Source organism: Podarcis melisellensis, assembly GCF_964234715.1.
Source record: "Podarcis melisellensis genome assembly, chromosome: 5".
In the NCBI taxonomy this organism is placed as follows: domain Eukaryota; kingdom Metazoa; phylum Chordata; class Lepidosauria; order Squamata; family Lacertidae; genus Podarcis; species Podarcis melisellensis.
The window spans coordinates 63,161,486-63,184,451 of record NC_138537.1 but is presented as its reverse complement, the minus strand read 5'-3'; the positions used below and the strand labels follow the sequence as shown (position 1 = coordinate 63,184,451).

Here is a 22,966-nt window from a genome sequence, read left to right as displayed (position 1 = left end):
CTCCTTCAGGAATCCCAGGCCATCTAGGACCTCAAAGCAGCATTTCCACTTAACAAGTCCCATGAGCAGAGCACTAATATATTTACATGCCCAGTATAGAATTGGTGTTTCTAGGGCAGACGTTCTGATTTCAAGGACGTGTGGAACCAATACAACTTTTCATTATACTGTAGAAGCTAAACATTAATTGTTAACACCAGTAAGGGCATTGCTGCATAAAAGGTGTCCCAAGCTGGTTGCACACTAAAGACACCAAAAAGAGCAGCATTTATTTATTTTTTTAGTTATTTAGCAATTTTATTTTCAAGAGGGCATTTGTATCTTCAATCTTAGTGTCTAATCAAAAACATAAAGATAACATTAAAAGGTAAATAACTTTCAGAGTTTTATTTTTCTTGTACATCCATTCACAGGAAGGGTTTTGTGCAACTCACAAACCAGTAAGGCTTTAGCTGAGGGGTGGGAAATCTGTGGGCCTCTAGGCAGAGGCATACCCTAGGGTCCCTTGCACCCTCAGAAGGGAGATATATCAACATAGGCCCCCCACCATCACTTTACTGCAATAGCCAAATTAGAAATTACTACATTTTATGAGGTCCAAGTACTCAAAGCATCCGGAGTCAAGGCAAGGTGAGGAGGAGGAAGGGCAAAAAAATCCCACACACCTTTATGCCGCGGTGCAAGGATGGAAAGATTCTTCCATGTTTGATCTCACAATAATAGTGGCATGTCACCATACACATATACATAATACACTCCAATAGTCTGCCTTCATACCGTTTTGCCTTTTCTCCTATCGCTCAGCTCCCAGCTCTTGTCTAAATTCAGGACCTTGCACAGATAACTGGAGACATTTTGGGGGTGATTTTTGTACCCTTTCTGGGCCTGCACTCCACTCCCAGTGAGGGCCAATTTTGCCAACCCCTAGATATGCACACGGTGGCAGGGCTATCCGATCCAATCATGGACCATCACCTTTCATGAGCACTGAACACCTACATAAGGCTATCAAAGTGCAGGCCAAACATTTGCTTTTTAATAATTACAAAGTGTTTCAGAATTGGAGTTCTAACAGTGGGAAAGATCAGTAGAGTTTTCAAATAATTTTCAAGACTCACACTTTCCATTTTCAAGGCTGAAACAATATGCAACTAAAATGACTTAATACCATGACCTCACTCAGAGCTATTCAATTTTTTAAAAATAAATTTATTTCTTGTGTTTAAAATCCTCCTTTTTTTAACATCCAGCCACAGGAAAAGTTCTGTGCAATTAAAAACAGTAATCAATACTCCATTGTGAATGCTGGCTTTAATGACTGAGCTTGTTAATTTTGTTATGGCGGACCACAGGAGTTTGGACCCCCTGGTTATACTGAAAATTAGTGGAAAATAAGTGAGCAAGATGGGAAGACCTGAGCATCTCTCATAGCCAACAACATCGCTCACATTTTAAAATAATGCACATCCCACCCTAGTACAAACCCCAACAGTATCAACTAATGTAGAAGGAGAGTATCACATCTTCCAATGAGCAAAATATTGTCCATTGGAACGTCCCTGAAGGACATCTTTGAGGGAAGAGATGGGGGCTGTATGCAACACCTGGGATTCACGAATGTATGATGCAAGAAACTGATGCTGAGAAATCATACCAGCAGCCAAACGTCTTCATCCTTTTGTCCTTCATTCATCATTTCCCCCTCTTTTCCTACACAGTCACTCAGCGCAGGAAGAGTTGGGTGTAATTGAAAAAGAAGAAGAAGAAGAAAGCGGCGTTGCCAAAGGAACCCTTTCCTCTTCCCCTTAGGAAATATTCAAAGACTATCATACCACGTGGGGAAAGATTAGCATCCTTACCCTCGGACAGCCGGTCCTCCTCCCTCTCCCCCTTTTTGCAGGCGACGATTCCACATCTATTGAAAGGTGACAAAACCTTTCAAACAGACAAACAGGGCTGCCCTTAAAGCGACCCTGCAGGCCAAGGGGTGGAAAGGAGTCGGCTTCCTTCCTCTTGTTCTCGACTTTGGTCACTGAATAATCGGGGGTGCGGGAAGCCCTTTCTAAAGGGAGTTCGTTCGTTCGTTCATTCGTTCATTCATTCTTTCCTCCCACCTCCGCCTCCCTAGCAGGGACCGCCTGGGAGCGAGCCCTTTTCATTGTGAGATCAAGTGCCTTCCCACGGGACGGAAGGGGTTTCCCTTCTCCGCCCAACCGCACACCTGCCAGGTGGTGGTGGAGATTAGCATCTGCCACGGCAAGCAGAGCCAGACCAGGCAGCTAAGCACTTGCGCAAAGCTTTCCTTCGTTGGGAACTTTTACACGTGCGCACGCACATACACGTGTACTCCCCTCGTTGGACTGCAGAGACAGAAGCTCCGCCGCTGCCTCTGTTGCCGTTTCTTCCGACGCATCAGCCTCCAGCAGCCAGGCTGCACTGTGCAGACTTGTCTCGTATTTCCCTCGGTCCATCCAGGTCTATTACAATGTGCCCCTCTAAGGTTTCAGTTCCGGGAGGCAACTCTCCCCCGCCCCCTCCGGCTCGAAAAGAGTGGCAGGGATACCTTTGGAGAAGGGCTCACAGCTCAGCACCTCGATGCACTCACCGGATTTTGCCCGGGATCTTGCAAACTGGGTCTCGTGTGTGCGTTTGCACGCGCGCGGGGAGTCCCGAGTTCTTTAATGCCCTGGATCTGTAATGAGCAGAGTGGTCGAGATAACTCACAAAAGATCTGGTGTCTTTTGTGTGTTAAATCAATCCAATAATCAACACTTGGAGAACAGGGGAGGATCAGATTTTTTTGTTTTGTTTTCGAGCGGGGCGCTAAAAAACTAAGCAGAAAAGAAACAGCTGATTCCCCTCCAAGTTTCCAAGTCATCCTCTTACCTTCGAGGCGCGGGAGGCTTGCTTTTCGGAGTCCCGATCCGTCGTTCTCAGTGAACGGCCAGCAGATCCCCACAATTTTTCAGGCAAGGACCTGGTCCCGAGCCATCGCGTCCACCTTTCATCTCCTCCCTCCCACCGCCAACCCACCTCGTCCCCCGATTGTGTATGCGGACTCAGGAGAGGAGAGGAGGAGATCGGCTGATCTGCCGCTTCTGGACGAGGAGTTGGCTGCCTCGCTCTCTCGTGTGTGTGTCGAGTGAGTCCCCGCTGCTGCCTCACGGCATTGGAATGTCTGAGCTGACTGGGCTTCCAGGGCTCAATGAGCGAGCCGAGCTGCCGCGCTCAGACCTTGTGGAGCTCTTAATTCACTTCCAAGCCCTGCCAACAGTTTTACACAAGGTGCCTTTTTTACACCCTGCTTTCTCTGTCCAGTGAAAAAATGCAAGCTATCGCAGTGGAAACAATGGCTCGATTCAGGACTTTGTTCAGAAGTGGAGCGCGCAGCCTCGGCCCTGTACCCTGCTGCCAGCTATTATCTATGGGAAGAAAGGCAGTAAACTAAAAGGGCTCTTTGGGGAGGGGGCAGTGTGTGTGTTTGCGGGGGGGGGAGATATTATGAAGTTTCCATCTGTTTTTTTGGAAAACTATCATTTGACTGGACTGGACATCTTTGCATGCAAAAGATCACACACACGCACCCCAAGCCAAACAAGGAAATTTTTTGGAACATTAATTTCTCAAGTTGAGAAGCAAAAGTTGGCCGAAGGCAGCAGACCATTTTATTTTGGACTTTTATATACGAAGAGCATGGCAATTTTCATAATTATGGTATGTGGAGACCATATCCCAGAACTGGGCTGTAAAACTTGCAGTTAATTTACTACATTCTCTTCCAGTATCAGGAACACATCATTACTTAAAAAAGAAAAGAAAAAGTGGGGTGGGTCTGAACTTTTACAATTCACTTTTACTGCTGTACATTAGCCATATACCAAAACATATTCTGAATACACTAGGCATGGTTACTTTATTCAGAAACCATATTGCACCGCTCTACACTGCAGTTTGAGCAAAACTATTTTCTGTCTTATGAAGCCATTTAGTCTGAGATGGGTTGGGAATAGTTTTTAAATGTTGTACAGATGGGATACAAATCAAAGGTTAGTAGCATTTTATTAGTGCTGTGGCAATAACATTTACAAGTTAATATAATATTTAAGTGGAGGAAAATAAAGGGCAGTGCCCAGCTTTTAACAGTTAAAGCACTTTTAAAGTTGTGTTGACTTTAACAGGATAAATTTAAGCACATGCTTAACTCCCACTGAAACCAAAGGAAATGATAATTTCCATATGGACTACTAACTAGCAGGGGACTTAAATGTGTCCAGACCATCACAAAGAGCTGCTCATACGTAATACCAGAAGAGCATTGCTATGCTCCTTTCTTGATATTTTTATTAAAGGGTTACCGCTTTTGTATTAACACTGCTGTTGATTTGGTGTTTTGCATGTTTCCAGAAGCCCAGCAGGGCTTACTCCCAGTTGTGCATAGGATTGCATCCTTGATTTTTTAATTTATGCTTTGACTGGTCCATGCTTCTGACTTAGGAAATTTCCATGTGCCTCAGTTTTATTTCCTACTTTCCATGACCATACAATGGTCAGTTGGGCAGGTGTCAGCTAATATACTTAAGGCAGCACAATTGCTGTCTCCCTCCAAGGACTTTGGCAGCATCAGTTCTGGATCTTGGACTCCCAAGCAACCTGTGACTTACCTTATACAGATATAACAGCTTGATTTGTATATGTGTTAGGTGGGTCCAGATATCAGTGGCAAAGCAATTCCCTTCATAACGGTCCATCAATAAAGAGCTGTGTCACTAGATAAACCTTTAACACAAGTTCATCCTGAAAGTAAACATAATGACAACAAGATCCAGTTTCATGATTCAGTTAAAAAAACTGAAGCAACTATATCCACATGCTCTTGAGGCGTTATTTTCAGAATGGCAAATCCTGTTTCAAGTTCCGTCTAGCAAAAGTTTGATCGCTACTCGGAGAGTCCAAACAGACACCATACTTCTGTAGCAACTGCAGATGTGTTCCTTGCTCCAGGCACAAATGCCCCTTTTGTCCAATAGATGAGCTGGCCCTGCTCCAACTTCCACCGTCAATTTTAAAAGCAGACCTGTGGAGCTTGCAATTTTTCTAGCAGATTGAAATCCTATAAAGGCATTTTATGTCCATTTTCTCTGGGACTATTTGAAATAAGCTGAGCTAGTTCAGATAGTGTGCCTATATGAATAAGCCCATTTGTATAATTCCATTAGTCTCTTTACTAATCTTGTTAGGCAGTATTCTTATGTTATTTTTAGGTCCCTTTTTTCATGACGGACATTTCTAAAGAGCACTTATTGATCAATATGCTGCTCCAAAGTTGTAAGTCCTCCTTGTCCATGTTATTTATCAGATTGCTGTTCATCTTACCACTTGAGACTTGAAACACAGGGATCTAGCACAAGGCTCACTTCAACTATATTATGACCATCTGTCAACACAGCAGGATCTCTGCCTGCTGGTGTGAGGCAGGCCAACTGATTCTGTGCATTTTTACAATGAAGTCACCCTCAAGTAAAGGTGCTAAAAGGCTGATTTGGTCTTTGAAACTGATCACCTGACATGTAGTCTTACTTTATATTGACATTATGATTACATGCATGTTAAGTTCTGTGTGTGTGTGTTTAATGTTAAAAAGACACGGCCAATGCATTGTGGAGGTGAGGCCAACATGAATGAATGTCTTGTATACAAAGCAATTCCTTTGTGTGGCTAGGGACAGTGTGGAAGGCAGGAATACACAGTAATATGGAAAGGTGGAACTACTGTCCTGTTCCCAACTTATAGGTTGCAACTTGCAGGTAAGGAGCTGAAACCTTAAGGCCAAGTATGGAACTACGTCAGAAAGATATTGGAACTACTCAGGGCCAGGATCCAGAACATGTGTGGGAATTGCTGCCTCTCACTCCTGAGTAGACTACATAGTTGAGAGACCAGATAAATGAATTTCAGCCGAGGCCCTTTTGGAGATTTTCATGGGAGATGTGCTTCAGCCTGGGTCCTTCACAGCCATTGCGACTGGAATCCTGATGGAGGGGGAAGGGGGTTCCAGAGCTGAAGTGGGGGTCCTGATAAGGAGAAGTAGAGCCTCTGCCATTGGAGCTCCATCATGTAGGGTATCATCTGTGGATGCGGCCTCTGGCTGTTGCTCAAGAGGTAAAGAGTATCCTGGCTCCTTTGTGCTAGGGGGCACTGTACCATCTCTTAAGAGGAGGCTCTGCTAAATGTTCTGCCAACCTCAGACATATAGTTGGAAGAGACATGGAACCCTCCATTGTGGAGTCCAGGCTGATTGTGGAATTTCTTGCACTAGGAGATTAGATTAGTCCCTTGGCTCATGACCTTTAAGTATGAGACCAAATACCTTTCCAAGCACTTTCATTCCAGCAGACTTATGGTTTGGCTCCTGAACCCTGCTGCTGTATATTAAGCTGCTGACTGCCTGCTGCAAAATTTGCTATACCTTGTTATTAGCTTCTCCTCATGTGCCTGGTTTTCAATTGTTGACAACCAACTTGGATGCCTCCTTCTATGCAATGCAGAATAAAAATATTGAAATGGATAAATCAAGCGAGCATATAAGTCCAACCGCAGAACACTATGAACCAACACCCAGGGAAGGTAAAGTGCATACATTGGGGGGTGGGTCCTTCCAAAATACATTTGGAGGTGTGCAGTGATCTTTAAATTGGGAACAGCATAACTTGTGAAAAGTGATATTATGCAATAACTGGGTCATTCCCAAATTACAATAAAAACACTTTGAAATGCCCCTGCACCACTGAGGCACCAACTGCAATATAGTAGAAAACACAGAATTCAAACCATTAGTCCAACTCTGAGGTCTGGAAAGTTTGTGTAAAACTGCAAAACAGTTTCTCTAGAACCTATTAAACTGCTCGCTCACACAAGAGTATTTGTGCAAGTGTTAAAAAAACACTGTTGTTTTGAGATATGAATGTAAATGGACAGGTTTTTGGAGTTCCCACTCGCATTACACAATTTAGAACTGAAAAAAACACAGGGCCACTTTAGCTATGTCGTCTGATGGATGAACAAGAACTCAGTACAGTACTGTGCTTTTCTAATTAAAACTGCTGAACTGATGTGGTTTTCCAAGATTTATTATAATTGAAGGGGTTATTACGACTTAATAATAATAAAAATCCAGGCGGACTTTATTAAGGAAGCATAAAATTTGCTGGTGCCATATTCCAGATAAAACTGAAAGAGCTGTAGCTCTGCAGGTTAACTAGATGGTTTGCACAAAAGTGTTGGAATGAAAAAGAGCAGATGTGGGAATATGGATTTTGAGCAGAGGTGTAGCGTGGATCAAGGTGGGTTGGGGAAAGCAACTAGTAGACAGAATCCTCAGATTCTGACCAGCTCTTCACTCCTGGTCCGCAACAAGGCCAAATCCTTGAAGCTTTACCCTTGCAAAGTTTTAGAGGGCAACATCTATCTGGCATGATTGTCAGAGCAATCCTATCACCCAATTACTCAGAACATGGGGTGAGAGAGATGCCATCTCTGCATTTGTGCGATGGCCAACATATCCAATACATGATCGGCTGGAAATTACAATCAAGGCTCACCAGTCAGGGGCTATACCAGCAAAAGCACCCACCAAGTTTTACCCCCACACAGAGGGAGCCAGTGAACTCGCAATGGTGGGAATATCCCTGCAGAAGGTCACCTTCTTGCATTCACAATACACACAATGACCCCATAGCATCTCCCACTCTTGTGGTGCAGATGGCGATGAGTCCATTAACCCCCATTGCTGCAAGTCCTCTGCAGGCAGAGGTTCAAATCTCCTAATGCCGTAAATAGATCGCATGCATTATTTTTCAACATAACATTCAGAAAGGAGAGATCACATGACAGCATAGAGTTTCACTCAAATAAAACTGGGAACTTTTGGTTACCCTTCACAGAACTACAATCCCCTGTACCCTGAACAAATGACAGCTCCTGGGATTTTGGGGTGAAAGCTATCGGTTTTAAACGTATGATCTTCCTCGGGCCCCTGCCCCCAATTGTCTTGAAGGGGATCACCCTTCAAAATGAAGCCTCGTTTCAAAACTCTGCACCAGCCCAATAAATCCCCATGTTATTCCTATTCACACATTAGTTGTTTAATTTAGGCCAACTCATAATCTAGGCATAGGTATGGGAAACTACTGTTTGTCTACCTACCTGCCTAATGCTTTTCCCTCTGGAATAAAAGTTTTCCAGTTTTCTCTGCCAACTCCAAATGCTTTTCTTACCTTGTTGAACAGGCAAAGTCTAAAAGCCCAAATAAGACTTTAAGCAGAATCACCATTTTAAAACATCCCCAATAATGACAAGCTTCAACTGTTCCCACCTTGTAAACTAATTTTTTGCCTGCTTTATTTGTGGACCAAAATTCTTCCTTCTAAGCCATCTCACATCTTTAGCCTATATAATGCCTAAATATTTATATACAGTACTTTTGTGCCCCATCTTTATCTTCATTTTTATTTTGGATTAAATAAACATTGCTCCCGAATGGGGCTGTTTGAACACATAAGCTCCTACTTTGCAAACGGTCAAACCTGCCATCTCCTGGAACTCATTTGGTCTGTGCATCAATAAATCCATCAGTTTTCTCAGTGCTAGTGATATGTCATCAGTAGTAAGCTGATAGCATGAGTCTCTTAGTTTCAGTTTTAAATAAATAATAAAGCAAAGAACATTCCAAGCCTTTGCAGAGCGAGCATGTCTGTCACAGGAAGCAACCAGAGCAACCACAGCTGGCCTCCAGACTGCCACAGAGGAGAGGCTAGAGATTCCATTACACGGGGCAAGTTTTCCAAACACAGGAATTAAGCAGTGACAACTATTTATTACACACACACACACACCAACATATATAGTATGCTGCATACGTAGTAGTGAGTTAGTAATAAATCAAATATTATTTATAGAATAGCACATGCTGGCATGCAGATTTCAAAGGTCAGCAGCCCATTCCTGAACCTGTTTTACTCAGAAGTAAACGCCACCATGTTCAATGAGTAAGTTCCACTGGGTTCAATGGAGCTTACTTCCAAGAAAGTGTGCGCAGAACTGCAGCCCAAGTTACGTGTAGAATGAAAGTCAAACATCCCACATGATAACCTATAAAATATTGTTGGAGACCAGTTGTAAAATGTGAAACTTCCAAAGCTGACAGCGATCAGATGTTGCCTGAGGGATTTTCTTCTATTATTTATTGAGCAGAAGTTGTCATTCATCCTATCCTCCAGCACTGGGCTGTATCTGATGCTGGAACTCTGCTAGTGCAAGAGACTTCTGTGCATGCAAGGGAGCTTCCTCTCCTTCTACTGTCTTCCCCAGTCCCCCAGCCCACCCCCATTCAGATCTGGATTGTTGGGGGCTGTGCAAAGGGAGGAGAGAAAATAGAAGTCAGTGGAATTACATGCACAGAGCACTAGATATGATTTAACAGCCTTAAAATTCAATAGTCACGCCCACTGGTTCCTAGTCATCAAAAGCCAACTGAAAACTGACTTAGAGTCAAAGCCCATTTCTCTAAGACTTGAGCCTGTTGTGTCTCCAGAGAAAAGGTGGTGCTCAGTTTTGGAACAGCCACTGTGAATACCCTCTGACAGGGCTAGCCCAAGACATTTGCTGCCTGAAGTGGAAAACCTCCATTTAGCTTAGAAGCAAATCTCCAATGCATGTCAAAACCCAGTATATTTAGAGCTTTATAGGTAAGACTCAGTCCTGAAGTGGATCCACGAGACAATAAAAGAAACTCAGGCAAATGCTGCAGATCCCAAGGTCCTGAATTCACCAGGAAGAGGGCTAATAATAGCTTAAGTTTGTGAAGAAAGATCCAAAAAGAAAGATCCAATGAAAGCTGACAGCCTTACAAAAGTCTATGATAGTATGATTATATTATATTATTATAGCGGACAACCTTGAAATCAAGTATTGAAAGCAAATATATGTCAAAGGAACCTATTGAATATTGTCCAGGTTCAAATTAGCTTTTCAGAACAAGGCGTTAAGACATAATCATAAATCTATTTTTAAGAGGATCATTACACTTTACATTTGAAACGGGTGTATCACCAAAGGCAATGTTATTAAGAATTTGGAGGCTGTCCATGTGGTGTTGAAACAAAAAAGATTCCTTCCAGTAGCACCTTAAAGACCAACTAAGTTAGTTCTTGGTATAAGCTTTCGTGTGCATGCACACTTCTTCTTCTTCAGGTATCTGAAGAAGTGTGCATGCACACGAAAGCTCATACCAAGAACTAACTTAGTTGGTCTTTAAGGTGCTACTGGAAGGATTTTTTTTTTTTTTACTATGGCAGACCAACACGGCTACCTATCTGCATGTGGTGTTGATAATTTGCATTGTCATCACTTCAAAAAATTACAGCCATGATGCAGATAAGCCAATACAGCAGAGGTGGCTAACCTGCCGCCCAAGTTGAGATTGCATTGCAGCAGAGTGGACTAGATGACCCTCAATGTGCCTTCCATCTCTACAGTTCTATGATTCCATGAACGCCCATCAGCTCCAAACATCAGCCATGCTAAGGCTAGTAGGAGTTGGAGTCCAAAAACACCTAGAGCAGGGGTAGGCAAACTAAGGCCTAGGAGCCAGATCTGGCCCAGTCGCCTTCTCAATCCAGCCCATGGATGGTCCAGGAACCAGCATGTTTTTACATGAGTAGAATGTGTCCTTTTATTTAAAATGCATCTCTGGGTTATTTGTGGGGCATAGGAATTCGTTCATTTTTTTCTTCTTCAAAATATAGTCCGGCCCCCCACAAGGTTTGAGGGACAGTGGACCGGCCCTCTGCTGAAAAAGTTTGCTGATCTAGAGGACCCTTTCTTGGTTAACCCTTGCTCTCCAGGGAAGCTGTTTAGTGCAGCATCTATACTCAAAGTGTGACATTATATGATGAGAGCTCTCAAACTCATATGTCAACAGCAACGGTCAGTTTGATAAGAGAATTTCATCCTGATATGCAGTTAACTCCATTTTCTATGTTTAAAACTCTTGTAGAAAAAGTAAGTGAAGCATCCTACTGAACACAATAACTGCAGAGTTTTTATTTTCCAGGAGGCAGTGACACATTTAATTCAGATTCCAATACATTATTGCTTTTCTCAGATTCAGGCAGTCTGATTAGGTGTTTTGAATGTAAGAGTACTTACACAGCTTTCCATGAAGCTTGCCAACCAATCACTGTGCAAGGAAAGAAAAATGAAATTGGCTGTACTGTATTGGGCTAGTACAATAAAAAAGAGAAGGAATGTTTAAACACCACATGTGTTATTTAATTATTGGGGATTATTAAGCATTACTATTTTTTAAAAAAAGTTTCAACACAGTGGGCCTGCATAGGTGTCTTTTGCTCCAGGCAGCCTACTAAATTTAAAGTTTTGAGCAATCCTGTATTCTATTATTAGTTTCTGGATACTATTGAGTTGTTGTCTTCGTTCTTTGTCTTTTAGAATAGCGCCACTTAGAGATTTTGTTTTGATAAAGTGGTTTATAACATTTCATAAATATAAATAAAATATTTATTAAAAGCAGCAGATATCAGCGAAAGTTACAACTTTTTTTTAGTATTTCTGTGTACTAGTTATTGTTTAAAACAATACAACTAAATGTGAACATCCAGTAAAAATGTAATAAGAAGTAACAGAGCAATGTATAGGGCACTAAGCAGAAAGAGGCTTTAATATAAAATCATGGAGATACAGGCCACTTTATTTTCCAACCCTGCATGGAATTAGAAATCCAGCCAGATGGGCAGGGTATTATTATTATTATTATTATTATTATTATTATTATTATTATTATTATTATTGCTGCACTCTAGAGTTGATTGAGTTAGTCACCATGACTTCAAGATCTTTTTCCTGGTTAATTCCAAGCAGTTCAGATCCCATAAGAATGGATGTTAAATTAATCTAAACCATTATAGCATGGGGTCCAGATGAATGTTAAGGGCTCTCCAAAGCCTAGGTGCTGCCATGGCAAGAGATCAGCTCCTAAGAGATGCAGAAAACATACTTTACGCGAGTTCTGCAGATCAAAGTGGTTGAGCAGGCTCCTAGAGGAGAGCTAATCCTTCAAATAAACTGGCTCCAATGTGCCAAGATCTTTATATACCAGTAAAATCTTGAACTTGGCCCAATAACAAGTCAGCAGCCAGCACAGATCTTTAAGCAGAGGTGTAATGTGTTGACAGAACCTCACTGCAGTCAGTAATCATGCTGCAGCATTTGACACCAATTGCCATTTCCAAACCAACTGCAAGGGGTGCCCCAGGTAGAGTCTACTGCAGTAGTCCAGCCTTAAAGTGACCAATGCCTTGACTACTGTGGTTATGCAGGTACCCAATGCTCAGGTCAATATGAATACACAAGTGCCTCTCCCCCGGAGTGAAAATACAACGATAATACAATTTGCTGCCCTTTCATGACATCCTAAAAAACCTGTCTGGTGAAGCAGCCTCATTCTACCTAATGGGGGGCGTGCCTTGGTTTAAACACAGCCCTAGAAGTGCTTTTAGTTGAACTGGCTAGTGAATATTCAGAAGAGGATTTGATAGTTGTTGTACAAAATGGTTATGCATGTGGAGAGAGTTACACTTTTTCCACCAGTGGTTAAGAAAGTATCTTCATCAAGAAGTTCATACCACAGACAACATTGTGATTTAAGACAAATCTCCTGGAGTTAGAATATTTCTAGTAAAACCCTACTGCTGTCTCTTGGGAAATTATCAGTATTTTCCAGCAGTTTATAGCAGCAAAATTAGGAGAGACTCAGAATTGTGAATGATTCATAGGAAGCTAGGGTGTGCAGACAACTTGTGCTTTACCAGGAAAGCTTGTAGTGTGCCATATGGATGGAGCAGTCAGGTTGAGATCGCAGAATATGTTTTGCTTCAGAAGTTCAGGCAATTCACGAAGACAACTCTTGTGGCATCAGAGGTGGGGCTAATGTTTGATGTTTTAATTTTCTGGAAGCCACTCAGGGTGACTGGGGCAACCCAGCCAGATGGGAGGCACATACTATTTTATTTTATTTTATTTTATTTTATTTTATTTTATTTTATTTTATTTTATTTTATTTTATTTTATTTTATTTTATTTTATTTTATTTTATTTTATTTTATTACTACTACTACTACTACTACAGAAATAAGCTGAGAGCAGGCATGGGCAGGCAAAGATTCCTGTTCTAAGGGATCTTTTAACCATGTTGAATTATAATATAAACCAGAAATTCAAAAACAGCAGGAGGAATTCTCAGGGTACAATTCAGGGAGGCAGAATACTTATGAAGCACTATCTTTTTGAGATAATGGCAAAATATGTTGCAGTCTCAAAAACATATGGATCGTGGACAATAAATGCAAAACTTGCAGTGCTCTGGGGAGTTTGATCACATTTACCAACAAATTAATAACCCTACCGCAGTCAGCTTTTATGACTATAAAAGTCCAGTCCTAGTAATTCAAGAGGGCCCTTGCAAGAGTTATGAAAAGCAGCCTGATCTTTTAAGGGAGGAAACTCACAATTGGAGAAAGTTTTGAAACTCTGCTTGTCACCAGAATGTGCGTCGCCCACAGGTCATGACTCAGCAATCCCTTCCCCTCTGCCCACACTGATTCGCTTGCTACTTTTACATCTGAAGAACAGCTGAAAGTGGGGGGAGATGGTCAGGAAATGTGATCTTGCGCAACATTTCGAGCTGGCAACCAATCTGGGTCTCCCTACTGCTAAAGCCATGCATACTGAATAGACCAAAACACCATCTAGGGAGGCGAATCAGTAGTTTAAGATGTCGGGTGCTGGCATAGTGAAGAAGGCATATCCACCTCGCTTTAAAATTGGCTCCGCAACAGTGGGAGGGGAGCCCTGACCACCCTAATTCTGACTAACAAATTGACTCACCATGTGGCTAGCAGACGGCCTTATTAAATGTGCACCACTCTCTTCTAGTATGTCTGCCTTAGCCTAGCAAAGCCAGCCAGCTCTCAAGTCCCACGGGTAGCCGTTTCAGAGCAAAGGTAAATAGAGATGGAGATGAATGGAGTGTGGAGTGTGAGAGAAAGGCTAAACAAAAGCAAGTTGCCATATTGGAGCAGTAGAATCTATAAACTGAGCACAAACGAGTCAGGAACTATGATCAAAGGAACTTGGATGTTGTGGATATATGGGATTATGTGAGCCGCTGAGTTAGGATGAAGTGGGCAGTGGAAAACACTATTGCCAGACTCAGGAATATTTTTGGCAATGGCAGTAGGATATCTTACATCGAGGTGGAGAACCACTGGCCTGCAGGCCAATCCTGTCCCACAAAGCCATTTTTTAAAAAAACATGTCCACCTGCCAATCAGCTGACATCACTCTGATGACATCCTCTGATGGGCAGTGGAGCGGTTACATTCTGCATTGGCTGCACATGCCAGTTCCCATTGGTTACATGTGCCAGTCACATATGATGATGCAGTATTGCTTCAGAGCTGCCAATAAAATTTATGGCTTCTGCTAAAGGGGCTTGCATAGTCTCCCCCTCTCCTAGATCTAACACATCCCTGGGCTCTGTACTCATTGGGTCATCACTGGACCACAAATAAACTTTCCTGCTTAATATATATATAATTTTAGTATTTTATATTGTATTATCCTTTTATATTTTTTGTTGTTTTATATTGCAAGCTGCTTTGGGTGTTATTTTAACAGAAGAGTGGGGTATAAATATTAAATCTAAATCTGAACAATTTTGATTCGATTTTATACCTTGTGATACTTTGGCCACATCATGAGAAGAGAAGACCCCCTGGAAAAGACCCTGATATTGGGAAAGATTGAGGGCACAAGGAGAAGGGGATGACAGAGGACGAAACTACCAACATGAGTTTGACCAAACTGCGGGAGGCAGTGGCAAACAGGAGTGCCTGGCGTGCTCTGGTCCATGGGGTCACAAAGAGTCAGACATGACTAAACAACTAAACAACAACAAATACCTTGTGAATCAATTGATAGAGAATGTTATTTCAACATATGTCCATGCCAATAGGCTGGGTACATATTCATTGTTTAGGATCAATAAACTTTGCATTCAACATCTAGTCTCCTATTTCCTTTCAGTTAAAAAAAAGATTAGATTATCAGAGATTGAAAGCATTGTTTTGGCAAACCTATTATGGAGAGAGCCAATCCACAAGCAAAATATTTTAGTCAGAAACTAAAAGAACACACTTGATATAGAACAAATTCATGTGAACTTTCATTGATGGAGGAATGGACAAGGATAAGTGAGATACTGTATACAATATTGGGAAAGAATAAATAAGGTGCACTGTAGTGGCAAGAGTTTTGGATTTGGACCAGGAAGACCTGCTTAGCCAAGAAGCTCATTGTGTGTGGCCTTAGACAAACTAGTAAGATTCATGCTGCTCAAAACTCTGTTTTAGTGGTAAATAGTAAGTGCAGAGGGTATGATCATGGTTGGGGAGCAACCTGAAGAGAGGATTGTAATTTTTCCTCTCCCCTTGTTCTCCTAATAGAAATTGTTTTGCATTCGAAGTTGCTGTTAGCCCTAGAAAGGAAGCTCTGTTTGATACCAACTAGTCTCTCCCTCCTAGAGCTAGCAGTAGGTTGGAGAAGGGTGATTTTCACAGAAACTGTTGCAGAGGGAAAGGGGTGAAACTCCCCTTCCATCGTGTCCTATTTCATGTCATATGTAATTTGGCCCTATCTCACAGTGGTCATGGGAATCAAGTTGGGGAAGTGCACGAATGTTGCCTTGTTGGCCTTGGAATACCATAACCAGTACATAATTTCTCTATCCAATATGCTGCAAACTTCCTAGAGCTGCCTACTTTGATTTCCCTTTGCTTATCAGAGACTCGGTTTGAATAAGTCATTTATTCATTTGCAAGACTGGTCTTTTTGCTCCACATTTCTGATATTTGCAGAAACAATAACGATGCAAAGAAAGACCTGGAAATAAGGCAGCATTTCTTTAAATTAAGAGAGTCCTTCGTACCATTCATTAGAATTTTAATCCTGTCATTGCTCTGTCTCACAGTTTTCTGACAAAAACAAACACACCCAATGAGCCAATAAGCACGGTCAAAGTCTAGTCAAACAAAACCAGGCACTACATTTCAAAGGTAAAAGAAAACAGAGGGAAACATTACTTTTCTCTAGGAGCACATGTACATGTGCAGTCTTGGTCTAAAAGCAACAAATTTCATTGTGCATTAACACAATTGTCCTTTTTAGTAAGTATTTTCACCATTTCACCATATATCCAGATGAGCTAGATAGATGATAGATAGATGATAGATAGATAGACAGATGATAGATAGATAGATAGATAGATAGATAGATAGATAGATAGATGATAGATGATAGATGATAGATGATAGATAGATAGATATAGATAGATAGATAGATGATAGATAGATAGATAGATGATAGATAGATAGATAGATAGATAGATAGATAGTTCTTCTTGAGAGGTAGGGTATAGGGAGTTCAGTGTGCTGCTGGCCTGGTGCCAACATCAATCTGCTGCTCCTGCCACTGCGCACTGCTGCTCTCCCTTTCAGTAACCAGCATAAACAAATAGGCATTGGGAAGCCAGGTGAGCAGTGTCGCCCTGTCTGTGCCGCCCTGTTACCTGATGCTGCACCAAGGAGCTCAAGGTGCATGTGGTTCTCCCCCCTCTCCATTTTATCCTTGCAACCCTGTGAGGTATGTTAGGTTGAGAGCTGGTGACTGGCCAAAGGTCACCCAGTGAGCATCATGACTGAGTGGGGATTTGAACCCCCATCTCACAGGTGCTAGTCTGGAACTCTATAACCGCTATACCACACTGGCTCTCTTCACTGCTCTGCTGTGAAGTTGCTCTGCTGTGAAGTTACTCTGCTCTAGTTACAGTACTCTGCTCTAGGTAACTAGTTAGATAAGTAGATAGAATGTCTATACATTCTGAGATAATTAAACAAAAAACAAAAAACAACCAGACTTGTTTCAACTGCTGCTGTGAAGCTTGATTTGCATAGCTTCAACCAAGGCCAAAATATTGACTAATCCAGGGGTCAGCAAATTTTTTCAACATGGGGCCGGTCCACTGTCCCTCAGACCTGGGGGGGGGGGGACACTATATTTTGGAAAAAAAATATGAACGAATTCCTATGCCCCACAAATAACCCAGAGATGCATTTTAAATAAAAGCACACATTCTACTCATGTAAAAACACCAGGCAGGCCCCACAAATAACTCAGAGATGTGTTTTAAATAAAAGGACACATTCTACTCATGAAAAAACACGCTGATTCCAGGAGCATCCGTGGGCCGGATTTAGAAGGCGATTGAGCCGGATCTTGCCCCTGGGCCTTAGTTTGCCTACCCATGGTCTAATCCAGGGGTGGCCAACTTCCAAGAGACTGCAATCTACTCACAGAGTTAAAAAGTGGCAGTGATAGTGATATCTACCCCCCTTTTTGGGGTTCAGGTCAAAGTTGTTGAGCTTTATTTAGGGAGGAGGAGAGCCCCGTTTTTGGGGGGTGCAGGGCAAAAGAATGTTGAGCTTTTTTTAGGGGAGCCATACCACAAACATCCAGTGATCTACTGGTAGATCACGATCTACCTGTTGGACTTGCCTGGAATCCAACAGGAGTGAGTTAGTTCTTCCCCATATGTATGGAACGGTTTCATAATTTGTGCTCATTGTGGGATGAGTGATCCACTGTGTCCAGTACCTCCACAAGGGGAAAGGGGCACATCGAGGCAGCAGGAAGTAGGTACTTGAGATCCTGTCACTGCAGCACATGTCCCTTTGCAAAGCACATTTGTGCTACAAAGTAGGTGTGATAAAATCACTGCCACAAGTTCCCCAATGTCAGGTGGTGGGTGAGCAGGTCATGGTTCCTTTTTTGCCTTTGCCAGTACAAAGCTGAGAGTCAAGGTCCTTGCTCCATATAATGAAATTTCTAACCAATCCTATTTTGACCTCTTTATTTAAAATATCTGTAGGCTATCAATGGAAAAGCTCTCCCAAGGCAATGTACAATAAAAATACAGTACAGAACAACAGCAATAAATTAAGTAAAAGTCAGTAAAAGTAAGTCGAGCCATTTCAAAGAAGTTCCAAAAAGCCATCACATAACTACCACAAAAAACATCAACAGGACACAACTCAAGATAAAACAGATTAAGAACAAAGGAGGAAGTCATTGCTCTTCCAGAAACCTGGACGTGCTTTAGATTGAAACACTCTGAAATGACTTCAGTATATGCCTTGAAGAAAAGAGTCTTTCCCTCCCTACAAATCTCAAAAAAAAAGCCTATTATGCTGCATTAAATGCAACTGGGCTGGAAATTGTATAATAATATCAGACCAGTGCAGGCCTAGCCTACAGGCAAGTTAATAGAGATTAAGGAATAACTTTTACAACTGTCCCATATAGCTGGGTTATATCTGATACGAAGAGGAGAAGTGAAAAGGAACAAGCACATAAAATATACTGCAGAACAAACAGCCTGGAGTCACACTGGCCCTCTGGGAAAGGATCACTTCCTCCTCTCGGAAAGATAGAATCGTCACATATTAAAATGACCACATGCATGTCGCTTGGGAACATTTGTCTCTCAGGAACTTTTAACAGCTTCTTGGTACAGTTATGGCAACTGAAGCAGGAGAACCAAAACAATTTAGATGGTCTCTGCAGTTGCCATTTTCCACAGCCTTGACTAAAGCCTTTCAAAGTTGGATGAAATTTGATAGATGCTGCTCTCTCATCACTGCATATCTATCACTGGATGAATATTTACCTGCCTTGCTACTGTTAAAAAGATACAAGCAACCTAATGCATAATCATTCCATAGACAGAAAGTGTAAAGAATCTCATCTATGAGGAAATGGAAGTACAGTATGGGTTTAACCAAGACAAGCTTATCTCTCTGTGAAGAAAGACCAGTCTGTGAAGAAAACACACTCATAAAAACATCTCTGTATAAAGGTGTTGTCACACTCTTCCTCTCTTTCATAACTAAACAAGGACATATGTAGCAAGCAAAAATACCATTATTTCCACTGAAATATCAAGGAATGGGTGACGCTCACCTTTCACACACAGACACTCAAATCTGACTATTTGACAGGTCTCGGGATTCTTCAAAAAGGAAGTTCCCTCTTTTGATTGCATACAGAGAAATAAAACTACAATCATCCTCAGACTGATGAAAGAAAATATCCAAAGACTATATGTAATGTCAATCATCATGAAACAGGACTTTGATATGGAGCAAGATAATAGCAGTGAATAGTGGGTGGGCCAATTCTGAACAATAGTTTCTTGTGAGTGCCTTTCTCTCTGTGTTTATCTTCTTAATTCCTTATAAAATTTGACATCCCACCCTCCAGTCCAAGTAGCACTTACAATTTCAATAGAAAAGTAAACAAACTAAAGAGCCAAACCAAACTTAACATTAAATGCATCGCTTCAAGTGCTATAGTTATTCTTTTATTGTTAAAAGCTGCCCGAAGGGCTCTCTAAGGTTTATCTTCTCTCAGACTAATTGTGTCTTGATGGGGGAAGAGAAATGGGATGAGAGAGTATGGGACCTGTTCCTGGAGAGGAGCCCAATGGCCTGGGAGCTGCTGATCTGGATTCTGGAGAGAAGTTCAGCTGATTGTCAAGAGATAGCCCCAACTCAGTGACAGCAGTCATCCCAAGCATGGTAAAAAAAGAGGTGTCTGATTCTGTCTCGGTTCCACCTCCTGTTAGTGAGGCCCCTCCCAACTCTGGAAAGGCTTATGTTGGGGCAGTGAATTGGCTGTGTTCACTCATCTCAAATCACATGGTATCAGCATGAGCAGACCCAGCCCACAGAAGTTTCCCCTAGTTTGGCCAGTCGTTTGGCTCGGAACATGAGCCACATGATTGACTCTGTCCTCTGGCCAGTCGTTTGGCTCGGAGCATGAGCCACATGATTGACTCTGTTTCAAAAGGGGAGTCTGGGATGGTGTCAAGTGTTGAGACAACATCTTAGCTCACAGCTAGCCATAAACCTTGGAACTCTGCTTTCAGTGCTTGTTTGCACACCGATCTATGTTTGGGCTTTGGAATAAGGCCTTTGAAAATAATCATGACAAGAGTCCAAGTACTGTGTCTGCAAGTGGGTCCCAGGACATGAATGAGGGTCCACAAGGATGCCACAATTTGACAGAAACTGGTGGCTGTCAAATGCCTTTGTGGGGAAGGCTTTCTTCTGGAGTTAGAATTCCCCTAGGACTCCCAAACAGCAGATGGCTCTTTCTGGTGACAAAAAAATGTCCCTAAACCTTTTTTAAAGTAGTAGAATGAATGAATGAATGAATGAATGAATGAATGAATGAGCAAACAAACAAACAAACACCCAGCACCTGTAGAAGGAATTTGATCACAGAGCAGAATGTGACAACCGACTTTTCTTGAGTTTCAAGCTGGACCTGATCCCATAAGAGTAGCTACATTTCATAGAAGAGAATGTGAGCCAACCAAAAAAACTTCACTCTAGCAAACAAAGAAGAATGTGACCTTGAATGCTAACAATGCAACAAGGACTGATGAAACCTCAACCTCATTCTCCCAGTTATAAAAATGATTTTATTTAATTACTAGCCGAAGGAGTTTCCTGCTGAGCAGCAATATTGTGAGTTGTTGCCTAACTGTGGTTTGATATTATTGTGCAAGAGAATTACTGATTAACTGTAAGGGAAGAAAACATTCTTATCTTCCATAGGTATGCTATGCAATTCTGATACAATGCAGATGCAATCTACATTTATGGGTTTTCCCATGGTTTTAATTCCACCAAATACTCTGAATACAGAGAAACAGCAGCTTCTACTATTCCCCCACCTTGAAATGATCCAGTACAGTAATAAAAATTTAGCAGTTTTTTAAAACACACACACAATTAATAAAGCTGCCAGTATGTTTAGAAAATATAAGAGCTATTATCTTGCCTGCTGATCAAAATGTGGTTGTGGCTGAAGAAGTATAGTACTGTAGTATCCTAACTGGAAGATTTAGTTCTCCCTGTTATCTTTCTTGGAAAATACAACATAAAACTAGTTAGACACTATGTGGCCAGATCAAAACAGGAATGACTAGAAAACACCTATTTTAATAATAAATAATGCAAAACTACTCTCTGCCCCCACTAATAAATTTTCAAAACCCTGGGACATAGAAAGAATTTTAGGGGAGTGCCTCAAAACACACAGAGTGTATTTGTCAAGCCATCAAGAAAATACACCCTTCACCACGCAAGATTATTTCTCAAGAGTATGTGGTTTCTTAGTACCTCCGTGCTTAGAACTGAAGGACTAGCACTGTGCTATTGAACAATAGTGACATCTGCTGGATAAAATAAGCTATCTTTCCCTTGGCATTCATTTTCAGGTTAATAGCTCCGTTTCTCACTTCACATCACAGAATGCTGACAATGAGCCCATAAGTTATTCTGTCCATTTTCTTTCCTCTTAAACTGAAAATATGAGATTTTCTCCAAAGCTCGTAAACATTGTTGGAAATCGTTGGCAGATTTCCCAAGTGGCTTTGGAATTTTAAAGCACATAAACATTGGTGGAAATTGTTGGCAGATTCCTCAAGTGGTTTGAGAGTTTTAATGCCCTAGTGCTGTGCCAATAGCTCAGCAACTCCTTGTGAGACATGAAAAAGTGATGGTTACACTGGAAAGAAACAGATACGCAGGAGGAAGATTGTGTTTTTGTTGTCTTCAGCAGTTCTTCAAAAATCAAGTTCTTTGGGGCTTTATTTTCAGGGAAGAGATGGTGGGAGTTATAGTCAAAGGAATTCCAAAGAAGAGAGACTTCTGAAATAAATCCCTGGTTCTGTTCTTACCACAGACCACTGAAGAATAAATCTCCATGTCATTCATGTTATGAATTTTTCAGACAAGCACTTGCCAATGTCATGGACTGGCCAGATGCAGAGGAATGGTGTGTGTGTGTGTGTGTGTGTTTTAACAGCACATCTTAAAACATGAAACATAACATTTCAAAATATCAGAGTAGAACATTATAGATGACAAAGACTGCAATGTTGTTGTTTTTTATAAAAAAAACATTATAATCATCATCATTCATCACAACAAAAGATCATGGTAAAGTTATGTATGACTATTAGAACACTGAAATTCAAGTGAGAGAAAATACGCAATAAAACTCTGTACATGTGTTGTACGCGAGGTATCTTTACAAACAAGAATATTGGGGGTGGGGTTTAAGTATTTGGGAACTATCTCCACAGCAACAGATTTTATCCCTTTGGCAAAAATGCCATACTTTTTGGAAGCAATGGCAGGAGATGAGGTAATTTTACCCGTTCAAGGAAATTCATCACATCATTGCTGTTCAGGAGAAAATTGATTTGATCATTTCTGTAACGATTCGAAACTATTTAAAAGTGAAGCAAGCAGGGATTTTGTATTGCCAACACCAACAAAAGCTGCTTCCTGGAGGAATCTTATGTAATGCTATGCCACTCCTGTTTCACAGTCTTAATGCACACAAAAACCCTTAAAGGCCCCAGTGAGTGGATCTATGGCTTAGTCACGTTCCCTGTCCCAATTGCATTTAATTAGAAGCCTTCAGCTCAAGATGTGGCTGGTTGGTCCAAAATTGGTGTGTGAAATTCAGCCCACACCCATATTGTTTCTTGTTCCTCGATGCCCACCCAAAAAACAGCGACTTCAAAGTGTTTCTGGGAAAGGCAGCAGGAAACTATTTCCCCCCCTCAGGGCAGGCTTTGAGAAGCCAGCTGTAGAGATTTTGTGTGTGTGTGTGTGTGTTGTGTGTGTGTGTGTGTGTGTGTGTGTGTGTGTGTGTGTGCTGGGTCCTGTTAAGAGCCAGAAGAAGCCTGTTTGGGCTG

General features: G+C 41.6%; 1 protein-coding gene across 4 annotated transcripts in view; it reads right to left on the bottom strand.

Moving 5' to 3' along the window:
- Positions 1–13,599, bottom strand: part of PLCE1 (phospholipase C epsilon 1) — a 141,355-nt gene extending 127,756 nt beyond the window's left edge. The window contains exons 1-2 of one of the 4 annotated variants that reach the window (XM_081913239.1): positions 2,887–3,289; positions 2,564–2,692 (exon numbers count right to left, since the gene is read on the bottom strand). The gene's annotated coding sequence lies outside the window, so the exon portion shown is untranslated. Of the gene's footprint in view, positions 1–2,563; positions 2,693–2,886; positions 3,290–13,580 lie in introns of those variants that run through there. The other 3 variants (XM_081913241.1, XM_081913238.1, XM_081913242.1) reach the window with 3 other exon arrangements.
- Between the last annotated feature and the right edge of the window lie 9,367 nt (positions 13,600–22,966).